Below are 12,168 nucleotides of genomic sequence, written 5' to 3' on the forward strand. Positions count from 1 at the left end.
GGGAAAGAGAAAGATTATTTCCCCTCCTGCAGCTGCAGAGACATGGGCAGGGCCTCTCTTCCCCATCGTTCCATGACTCTCAGGGTGGCCCTTTGCTGAACCCTGCACTTATCAGACTCCAGTATTTTGTAGGTTACACATCTGAGTCTCTCACAAGCAGGAGGGCAGGAACTGTGTTGGGCCATTAGTGCTGATCACAAACGCTCCAGTTCTTCCCTTCTTCCAGCACGTGGTAGGATTGCATTTCCAGGTCCCTGTAAGGGTAGGCATGGCAATGACATGTGAGCAGAAGGGACACGTGTCTCTACCAGAAGGAAGCTTAAAGAGTGAATACGTGATTTATTACATCCTTTTCCCACTCCTGCAGAAGCTCCTGTCCAGCCTGGGTCCCTGAGAAATTAAGAGGAGCAGAGCCCCCTGCTGACCTGTGAAGTCAACTCCCGGTTTGACGGCTCTGAGATGCTTGTTTTTGTAGCACGATCCAACATCTCCTGACTGATATTCATACCTTATTCACTTTTCTAGCTCCTGGATCCAGGACAGTACCTGACATATTATGGGCCCTCAATAATTATTTTCCAAATTAATAAATGAATGAAGACAGAGTCCTTACCTTCCAAAGGAACAGTTTTCATGTGAGTCAACTGAGTAGGAAGGAGGTGAGTTGGTTGTGGAAGTAGATGGATTAATTCCCAAACTGGAATGCTGGCACCTGTCCAATCCTGTCTCCTTGGCAGGCTTAAAGATTAAAATATAACTTTTTTGATATTGACTTCAGCAGTGCCTTGGTAGTTAAAAAAGTTTAAAAAGGCAGAAAAAAGAATGAATACTTGACTGCTGAGCTAAAATGAGACAGAGGAATCAGCAGGTGGTGAGTAATCCACTCCCCTCCCCTCATTTTTTTTCTCATGACTTAATTAATTAATTTTTAAAAATGGAATTAATTTACAGTATTATATTAGTTTCAGGTGTGCAGCATAGTGATTCAGTATTTTTGCAAATTATACTCCATTAAAATGTATAACATGACAATGGCTATAAATCCCTGTGCTGTACAATATATCCATGTAACTTATCTATTTTATACATTGTAGTTTGTATCTCTTAATCCCATACCCCTACCTTGCCCCTCCCCTATGCACTCTCCCCACTGGTAACCACTAGTTTGTTTTCTTTATCTGTGAGTCTCTTTCTGTTTTGCATATACATTCGTTTTTTTAAAAAATTTTTATTTATTTTATTTTATTTTTTTGGCTGTGTTGGGTTTTCGTTGCTGTGCACGGGCTTTCTCTAGTTGCGGCGAGTGAGGGTTTCTCTTCATTTTCGTGGGTGGGCTTCTCATTGTGGTGGCTTCTCTTGCTGTGGAGCACAGGCTCTAGGCGCGCGGGCTTCAGTATGTGGGGCATGTGGTCTCGGTAGTTGTGGCTCGCGGGCTCTAGAGCACAGGCTCAGTAGTTGTGGAGCACGGGCTTAGCTGCTCTGCGGCACGTGGGATCTTCCCAGGCCAGGGATTGAACCTGTGTCACCTGCACTGGCAGGCGGATTCTCCTGCGCCACCAGAGGAGTCCCTGTTTTATTTTTTAGATTCCACATATAGGTGATATCATACTGTATTTGTCTTTCTCTGTCTGCCTTATTTCGCTAAGCATAACATTCCCTAGGTTCATCCATATCAGGGCTTAATTTAGATGAGCTAATTTATCTGCTCTCCATTGCTCTTATCTATTCACGGATTCCTCCTGCGGTTTAGTCTGCAGATACGGTGAGTAGTTACTAAGCGCCAGCTCCTGGCTTAGGTAATAGGCGATACAATGTGATCTATTCTCTTTAGAAACTCACAGTTGCATAGGGAGAAAGGCCCAAGGTAGGTGCTGTCACGCCCAGGCCCAAGATGCTTGGGGGAACCCCACTCAGCACCTGCAAGAAGTAACTGTCCATTTCCCCCTAAAGTCCTCGGAACTTTGATTCCTTGCTCCTCCAAAGTCCTTTAAATTGCTGCCCCATCCTTGACCAGCACAGCAACTCTTGGAAGGAGGAAAGGCAAGTCGTATTCTCTTTATTTGCAAGGTGGGGAAGCAGAGGCACTGAGGGAGTGGGACATTCAGCCAAGGTCAGTGTTGGAGCTGGGGTGGGGACTTTGTGGTCAAGATTTCTAGAGTCAGAGGAGACCAACCCCTCATTTCTAGGCAGAGAAACCAGTCCGGCATAGACCAGTGGCTTCCTCGAGGCCACTAGAGTTAAGACTATGAATCTAGTTCTCTGGGTCTGAAGATTCCAGGATGTGTCTTATCCAAGCCACACAGGCTATTTAAAAAGCCAGGTTCATGTTGACTGGTTTTGCTTCAAATCAAAACCAACTAGATACAGGAGTCAGAAACATCAGGCAGACGACTGCCTTCCCAAGACCCTCCTCGCCCTGACATGCACGGATGAAACAGACCTGAGATTCTGGCCCGCATGCTGAGCGGACTTCCTAACAGCCCGGTATGCCAGTTGCACATAATCAATGTTGTTGGTTGTTTGTGCCAGCGTCCCTTAACACCAGAAGCCGAGGACGCAGGTGGATAATTTTGCACTGGGGGAGAAGGAAAGCAGGCCTACCAGGTATCTGTTACTCGGAGAGAGATGAAGGAGAATCAGCAGGTTCTTTTCAAAGCTGAAAACAGCCCGCCATCACGCGAATGGCCCGCCAGCTGGGCAACAGGAATTTCTTCCACTGTGGTTGACTGGACCAGGAAAACTTCTCTGGGCTGCTTGTGTTAATAGGTTGTTAATGATTGATGCGGGGGTCTTTTATGTCACCAAATGAAAGGCAGAAACAAGGGGCCCGACTTTGGAGTTGATGACTAGACCAGCACTTGTTCCGTGCAAAGGCAGAATTTTAAAACATTTATGTTGGCTGAGCTTGAGCTGGGCTACACAACAGCTCGTTGGAGGAGTGAAACGATCTTCTCTGGCCCTCGCCTTCCTTTGTTCTTTCACTCAGACATTAAAAATACAGCAGGCTAAAAGGAGAAAATAAATTTCAAAGATCCTGCTAGATGTCAGGTGCAAACAGGAGGCGAGACGCTGGGTGAGTTTGCTAAACAGATAAAGCAAGTGGGTAGGGATGTGTAGTAGATTCTTTGGAGACAGAGACCTCACGCTGTCCAGCCTCCTTGGGGTATTTCTTATACACGGACCTAGTGCACCTGCTACCCTATTTCCTGGGTTAGGGTTTTTTACAGAGCGTTCTAGAGTGCCGTAGTGAAATAGCTTTTGTCTGTGCTCTTGTCTCTGAGAGTGGCTTGGATACTTCAAAACAATAAACTTATTTATTGATGTATAATATAAATACAGAAAAGTAATTTCTGGAAATCACAAATGTGCACCTTTACATATATACGTGTTCACTAATTGAATACACCCGTGTAACCCCCACCGGCATCGGTGAACAGAACATTAGTTTGGACACATATTATTGCTTTGGAACTCTCTTCCCATTGCAGATCAGATTCTCACATACTTTGATAAGAACTAGGGTGACCATGTAATTTATCTTCCCAACTGGGAAACCTCTGTGAGTAAAAATGTACAACAGGCATACATTGGAATTGTCCCAGGAAGCTAGGATATGTGCTCACCGTACCAATAACAACAGTACACATTTATCAAGCGCTGTGTTCTTGAGTCTCCATTTGGTACTTCTGTGCTCCATCCTTTTGCTGCCTTGTGTCCCTGCTCTGGGATCCAGGACGTGGACTCTTGTGTACCACATATCTGCGTTTCATTGCCCTTTGGCTTCAGCCAGTGGGAAGCCCGACAGGAGATCATAGGTCGGGAGGAGAGAGAAGTGGGAGTATTTCTTTCTTGCTCCCTCCCTCCACTGGCACAGCATCTCTGGCCGTGGCTTCCTCCTTCCATGTCTACAGCTCTTGCCAGGTTGGCCCTCCTCCAAGCCCCAGTCCTCTCTGGCCTCCACTAGCACAATTTCCTCTCCTTGACTTTCAGGGCTAAGAGATGGAGCAGTTTTTCTCTACTGCTAGTCTTTAGGTGCTTGGTTCCTACACCTGCCCGGACCTCTGTGAGTAGTTCCTTCATTGTAGCTTTCTCATTGGAACCTCCCAAGTAAATTGTTTCTTGCCAGGATCCTGACTGATACAACTGCTTACTATGAGCCACTACTTTATCCACATCAACTCATGATGTCCTTACAATAGTCCAAGAAGTGATGACTATTGTTATCTCCTTTTCGTAGATAACAGACTAAGGACAGAGATGTTAAATCATTTACTAAGATGTACAGGGAGAAAGTAGTGTAATCGATTCTTATAGGAGTGACTGGAATCTAGGGACAGTGAGATAGGTCTTTCTCAGAACGGCACTCAAACTGATGATTTTGGGGCCTCTCACCACATCCCGTAATGACCAGGCAGCTCCTAGCAGTTCAGTGCAAACCCTGCAATTCAGAGAAGAGACTCAGGTAAGAATAAGACTCACTCTGGCTTTCATCGGACAGGTAAAGCATCGACCGTCTACATTTTTGTCTTTTTGAGCCATTGCTTTAATATTGTAGAGCAGTAAGGTCACCAGACCAGACCTGCAGCATCAACACCTCCTGGGAATTTGCTAAAAATGTGAAATCCTGGGCCTCACTCCAGACCTACTGAATCGGATTATCTGCAGTGGGGCCCAGCAACCTGTATTTTAAGAAGCCCCTCGGCGGATACTGATGCCCTGGCCCTTGGGCTCTTGCAGCTTCCTGCCTGAAGCCTGGCCCTATCTGGCTTTCAGAGCTCCTTGGGATTTCCCAAATTCTTTCTTTGTCTGATGGGATTGAGAATAAGTGAGTAGATGACATGAAACCCTCAGTGTCCCTGCCTTCCTGCTTCCCCTGTGGACCCCATCTCTATTTGTGCAGCAGTTAAAATCACTGAGGAAGTTGTTCATGAATATTTCAGGGCCTCAGACAAATCCCGAGTCTGATTAGAAGAGCACAGAGGGAAGAACCCCAGAACTGGCTGCCCTTACAGGTATTTATTCATTGAATCCTTGTGGGGCCCCCAAATCTGGAAGGAGGAGGCCTCGGTCAACCTCTTTCTGATGAAGGGTAGAGGTTATGAAGGGTAGAGGTTATGCCTGACCTCCTCCATGCCCAGAAGTTTCTAGAGAAAGACTGATGGGGACTTTCTCAACACTGTGATTTAAGTGGGGCTCCATTACTTGGCGATAAGTTACAGAAACTAAATTAAAGAGAAACAAAAGAAATCTATTAGAAGGTGTATCAGTTAGGGTTCAATCAAAGAAACAAAACCAGTAGCGGATATATATTAAGAGGTTTATTGCAAGGAATTGGCTGGCTAGGCAAGTCCTAAATCTGTAGGATAGGCTATCAGGAAGGGCAGGCTGGAACTGTCAGGCATGGGCTGAAACTGTTGTCCACAGGAAGAATTTCTTCTCTTCTAGAAAGCCTCCATTCTGCTCTTAAGGCCTTTCACCTGATTGAATCGGCCCTGCCCAGATTATCCAGTATAATCTCCCTATCAAAAGTCAACTGATTAGGGACCTTAATCACATCTACAAATTCCTTCATAGTAGCGCTGACGTTAATATTTGATTAAATAACTGGAGACTGTAGCCTAGCCACATGGACTCATAAAACTGACCATCAGAGAAGGGCATGGAATAGTTCCAAGAATAAAGGAAAAGCCACACTAAAAGAATCAAGGACTTTTCTAAAATCCAGGTAGCAGGTGTGCATGGAATTCTTCTTCTGGGAACCATATTTTGGGAGAAGAGCTCCAAACAGTGTTGACCTCATATGATTTCTCTCCCAGTTACAATTCTTGGATTGATGTGATACCTTCAATTCAATTCCTTCATTCCCTCTATACATTTGCCCTCTCTCACAAGGAGAATAGTGGCTCCCAACAATACTGATATATTGACTCATTTGCCCTGTCTTACAATACACACAAAATCATTTCAGATTTACTACATGGACAGTCCTATGGACAAAAGATGCTTTAAGTAAAGTTCAAGATTTCTTTGTACTTATTTTGTTCTTAGACTATATCCCACTATACGTGAACAGTCAGAATATTATGTTCAGAAGATGCTAGAAGTACTTTTTGTGTGGGTGTGTGGTTATATCATCATTGTGATGCATAGTTCAGTTCATTCATTTCTCTTTGATTTCAATGTTAGGGTTTGCTTTCTAGACCCTTTTAAATTTAATTCTGTTCTTTTAAAATATTCACGAGGTTCAAACGTCAGAGCCTTATTTAAAAGTGTGTATTCAGTAAAGTCTCCTTCCCATCCCCCTCTCTTTTGCCCTTTTCCAGCCCATCATAATAAGAAACAATTTTCATTCGTTTCTGGTTTACCTTTCCTCAGTTTCTTTTTACAAAAATACTATATATATATGTTCTCATTTCCTCACGTTTCTTACACAAAAGTTAGCACTTATATACATTAAATTTAAAAAAATGTGGTAAAAAATACATACACAAAACTTACCATCTTAACCATCTTAAGTGTATGTTCAGTACTGTTAAATATATTCACACTGATGTGCAACAAAGCTTTAGAATTTTTTCATCTTTCCAAACTAAAACTCTATACCCATTCATTTCCCTCTCCCCCCCAGCCTTTGGCAGCCACCGTACTTACTGTTTCTTTTTTTTAATTCAAACCGATCATATTCTTTATTTTATTTTCATTTTTTAATTTTTGGCCGTGCCGCGCGGCTTGTGGGATCTTAGTTGCATGACCAGGGGTTGAACCCGGGGCCCCGGCAGTGAAAGCACTGAGTCTTAACCACTGGACCTCCAGGGAACTCTCCATGCTTATTGTTTCTATGAGACAGACTAGCAGTCCTGTTGAGTCAAAGGAGGGGAGACCAGTGAGGGTGGTTGGCCTTCAGTGTCTCAATTGTCATAGCAACAGGCAGAGTGGAAATGTTATCATAATGATGCAGATGAAGAAACAGAGACTTGGGCTCTAGTCGGGGAATCAGACCCAAAAAAGTAAATAAATGAAAACATGGCCGGTTGTCATAAAAGCCATGAGAAAAGATAAAATGAGGCTGACATGGGAGTTGGGGGAGAACCTAGGGAGGACTCTATTCAAAAGAGTGAGAAGGAGTTAGCTAAGAGAAGAAAGGAACAGGAGGGGATCATATCAGGTGGTGGGAACAGCATGTACAAAGGCCCTGAGTCAGGAATGTGTGGACTGTGCTGGAGAAACCGAGGGAAAGAGTTTGGGTTTTACTCTAAGTAGCTCCCTCTGTTTATCTCCCATTTCACATGCACATGCATGTGCTGCATTAGCTCCAGTTCAGCTGTTCTGTTCTTTGGGGTAGAACGTGGAGCCATTTCTTAATTGCTCTATATTTAGCTTTGTTTTAAAATCTATAATTTAAAAACCGCCAAGGGTTGGGCTGGTAATTGAGTTTCCATGGTCCATTTACTCCTTGGCCTTTGCTCCTGAGCTGGCCTACCAAGGTGACAGCGTGTGCCAGTCACAATGGAAGTATTTGTTAGCAGAACATCTGCTCCCCCAGAGCTGACCCGGGTCTAGTTGCCAAATCCCAAAACTAATCTCAGGGCCTCTTAGTTTAGCTTCCTACAAAGGGGGGCTGGAGGGGGACAGCAGAATAGCTGGGGCTTAGTGGAGTGGGTGGAGAATAGCATCACAGGTCCGGTATCAGTTGAAGCCTAGGCTGTGCTATTTATAAACCACATTGCTTCCTGTCTCTGGGCCTCAGTTTCCTCACCTATCAAATGGATTAGATGAAATCAGGTGATTTCTGAATCTAGAAGGTATTCTTATTTACTATTAGTGGGATTATCAATTGGTACATCTTGTTGCAGGGTTGTTTGACAATATCACAATTTTAAAGGCACTTTCTCTCTGTTCCAGCAGTTCCACCTCTAAGAATCTTTCTTCCAGATGTGCTCACACTTTTGTACAGTTAAGCATGCACAAGGATATTCATATTAGCACTGTTTGTAAGAGCAAAGGATCGGAAACCACCTAAATGTCTATCATTAGGGAACTGGTTATATAAATTACGGTGCATCCGTACAAAGGAATATTATTCAGCCTTTGAAAAGAGGGCGGCGGCTCTCTTCATATGGATAAGGCAGGGTGCCTAAAATGTATCATTGTGTAAAGTGGCAAAATATTAGTGCATTTGTGGTTTTTGAAAAGGTAATGACGTAATATGCTTGCCTGGCCTATTGTATCCCTAGAAAGAGAAGGAACTGGTAACAGTGGTTGTCACAGGAGCCTTCAGGACAGAGTGGGAGGGAGGGTCCTTTTCACTACATATGCCATCGGTACAACTTGAAGTATTTCCCAAATGCATAATTAATCAATTAAATAAAACATTTTAAAGTTTTAAATGTCTATAGAACCCAGATAGGTAACATAAGTGACTGAAACAGGCTAGGAGTGAAACGCCAGGGAGCAGTGGGGATGTTGGTGACCTGGAGTGCTCAAGTCCGCAGAAAGGGGCAGCTGTCAACCTCACCTGACTGTGCCCATGGGGCAGGGGACCAGTGTAGCCAGACCTGACTTCCCAAGAGAAATAGAAACTGACATTTCAATGTGAACTCTTCTGATGCTTAATTGTTGGCAACTGATTAAAACTCTGATAAACAAAACAAAACTCTGTGGGTCCAAAAAGCCTGGGGCCAGCATTGGTTTCTGGCATCCAGTTGGTAGCTGATGTATTAGGTGCATTGTTTTTTGGGTGGGGGGCTCTCACTGTTGTGGCCTCCCCCGCTGTGGAGCACAGACTCTGGACGCACAGGCTCAGCGGCCATGGGTCACGGACCCAGCCGCTCCGCGGCATGTGGGATCTTCCCAGACCTGGGCACGAACCCGTGTCCCCTGAACTGGCAGGCGGACTCTCAACCACTGCACCACCAGGGAAGCCCTATTAGGTACTTTTAAAGTTTCCTTTCAGTTTTGACAATCCTCTGCCCGGGGCAACTGCAGCCACTGCACAAGTATTTGCAAGCACAAAATGGGTTCTTTTCAGGTTGTTACTGGTAACTTTGCAAATGGTGGTCCTGGCACAGTGATGGCTCCACACCAGCTGCCGTGGTAAATGGAAAAAGCACTGGGCTTTAGTAAACACGGGATGCTTGATTGGAGGCCAGCCTCGGTTTTTTCATCTATGAAATGGAGACAACCACCAATTTGCCCTGCCTGTAGTTGTAAGGATCATATGAATTGTTGAATACAAGAGTGTTTTGAAAGTGGCAGAGTGTGGGTATGACGTTGTTTCACGGACACAAAGCCTGGGCGGCCAGCATCAGCCCTCCCGGTCACTTTCCTTCCTTCTCCCATCCTGACGGGACCTTGGAGAGTTTTCAGTCCCATAGAGGAAGTTCAGCGAAGCCAATGTTACACCCATCCAGACCCCAATCCTACTCCAGCAAATTCACCAACCCTAAATGGATAAACGTGCACGCCTGTGTTCAAGCTCACATCCTCCCAACATATTAGAATGGAAATGCTGTTTAGTAAGAACTGTGTTTGAGCCCAGAAAGAGGTTATTTTCTACCACCTGTGAAATGTCTTGACCCAGAAACAAAAAAATGTTCCCATTAGAGCAGTGCAGAAACCTTCTACAGCGGAGCCAAAATTTCTTAAGTAGTCCCTGTTTTTGCCCTAATATCAATGTGCTTTTATTGTCTACATTTATACAGTGGTGAGTAGATAAGAGCCTCCTTTAGTGTGGCTGAAGTTCTGAGCTCCACAAGAAAGATGTTAGCATTGAGCAGGCGATAAATAATGTATTAAAAAGCAATTATTTATTTCTTTCCCTCTAATGGCTAGTAGCTGCCTGTTTCCCCTTGAATGGATCTGTTTCCTAGACTATAGCTCTCAAAAAAAAAAAAAAGCTGGCCTTTCTAAATAAGAACACTGATTACGGAGGATGCTTTGCCAGGTTCACAGGGGCTGCGAAGTGTCTGGTCAGCGCTGTGCAGAGAATGTGATTATCTCCTCACACAAGGCTCCCCCGGAACAATCCAGAAAGAGAAGCCTCAAAGACACACTTGAAAGATGATGGTAAGCGTGGAATGCATCAGTCAACTTGGGAGGGACACCATCACCGTGTTTCCCCAATTATGGGCCCGATGCAAGTCTGAAGAGAGAGCTCTTTGTACAAAACACTCGAATGCAGATCAACACTGGAGCCTGCAAGCTCCCCATGCTCTGGCCCCGCCTGATCGAGATGCTTCTGGACTACAGCAGAACCTGGAGGCCAGAATGACGCTTCTCTTCACATCACTAATGAATTTGCGGCCGGGCGTCTCAGACTCTCATCTCCTCTGCCTGCGTCTCCTCAGTCCCTGCTCAGCCAGCCTGGGGACCATCGAGCAGTCGCTGCTGTGCTGAGTGTCAGGCGCTGGGAGCTTTCAGCCTCCGATCAGCCAAACCAGTGATTTGGAAACAGAAAGAGGCAGTTGCAGGGTTTGAACCCAGGACTTGCTACCTCCAACGCCCAAGTTCTTTCCACTAAGGAAACCTCCTGGGCTTCTCATTGTTTAGGAAAAAAAAGATAAGTCCGTAGCCTGGCATTCAAGGTCTCAGTTCCCCTGACCCTTCTTATATCTGCCAGCATCTCCGATCCGGCACAGACAGCCTCTGCGCTTACCATTTCTGGAACGCTCTTTGAACTATGGTGCAAGTGCCCTTTATCTGGGATCCTGGTCCCTCATCTCTCCTCTCTTATGCTGCTCATGGCTTAACATAAGCTCTGGGAAGCCTGCCCTCTCCTCTTCGTTGTGGGGTATGCAGCCTGGTCCTGTGCTAGACCTTCTGCATGTCTGAATCACCCCTCCCCCACCCCCATACATCACAGAGCACATCTATAGCAATATCCCATTTTCCCTATAGTTCTTGTCCAACTATTACACTTGGCCTAGAAGAAATGCTTTGGTTCTAGCCCCAGTTTTACTATTTGTAAACTTTGTGATGTTTGGCAAGTGATAATTGCTTCCCAGCCTCACTTTTCTCATATTGATGGAATAACAATCCGTGGTCTGTTAACAGAGTTCTTGGGGGTGGGGAAAGAGACAATAAGATAATTGAAAACCAAGTTCTGAACTTGTAAAATAAGTTGTATTATTATAACTATTACATGTTTTGAATTTTTCTCCGTCACATTTCGCCCATCAAATGTTCCTGTGAAAAGGACGTAGGAGAAAGCGTTTTCCCAGTTTTTATAGATGGGAAAACAGGAAGCTATAAAGCCTGAGTGACTGATTTAAAGACGAAACAGAATAGAAACAGAGCCCTGCGAGGGCCTTTAACTTCCTAACTTTTTGCCTTTTCGTTAGATTACAGGTCTCTCTCTTTTTTTTTTTTGTGGTATGCGGGCCTCTCTCTGTTGTGGCCTCTCCCGTTGCGGAGCATAGGCTCCGGACGTGCAGGCTCAGCGGCCATGGCTCATGGGCCCAGCCATTCTGCGGCATGTGGGATCTTCCCGGCCCGGGGCACGAACCCGTGTCGCCTGCATCGGCAGGCGGACTCCCAACCACTGCGCCACCAGGGAAGCCCTACAGGTCTCTTTAACAGCCCTCCTGTTCTTATTCTCAGAGAAATAATACTTTTAATGACTCAAATTCAGAAAGCTTTTAGTGAGTATGTACTTTGCACCAGAAAGAGATTCAACGGTTCGGGCTGGCTCAAGGAGCCTTACTTTATTAGTTTCAGCCCAAGAGACGGAGCTACAGTAAGAGCTTAGAGAGGAGGTAGGATAGACCAGTGGTCGGGCATGTGGGCTGCCTGCCCCTTCGTCCACTGCACCACTGACCAGCTGGGCAATGTTGGGCATGTTGGTTATCTGCACATTGTCTCAGTTTCCTCATCTGTTAAAGAGTATCCCTGAAGTCTTACTACTTGTAAAATGCTCAGAGCAATGCCTCAATTACTACTACTGTTCCTTGGCACAACAAATATTTGGAAAATGCCTACAGGGCAGGCATTGTTTTAGGCACTGGGCATACAGCAGTGACCAGAACAAGAAGTCCCTGCTCTCATGGGGCTTATAGTCACAAAGGCAGGCAAAAATAAACACATCAATGAATACAAACATTTTAAAGTCATTTGGTTAGCTTGTCTTACAAACTGTCATTTTTTTTTTTTTTTTTTTTTTTTTTTTTTTTT

This window comes from Lipotes vexillifer, unplaced genomic scaffold (assembly GCF_000442215.2).
Source record: "Lipotes vexillifer unplaced genomic scaffold, Lipotes_vexillifer_v1.1 scaffold342, whole genome shotgun sequence".
In the NCBI taxonomy this organism is placed as follows: domain Eukaryota; kingdom Metazoa; phylum Chordata; class Mammalia; order Artiodactyla; family Lipotidae; genus Lipotes; species Lipotes vexillifer.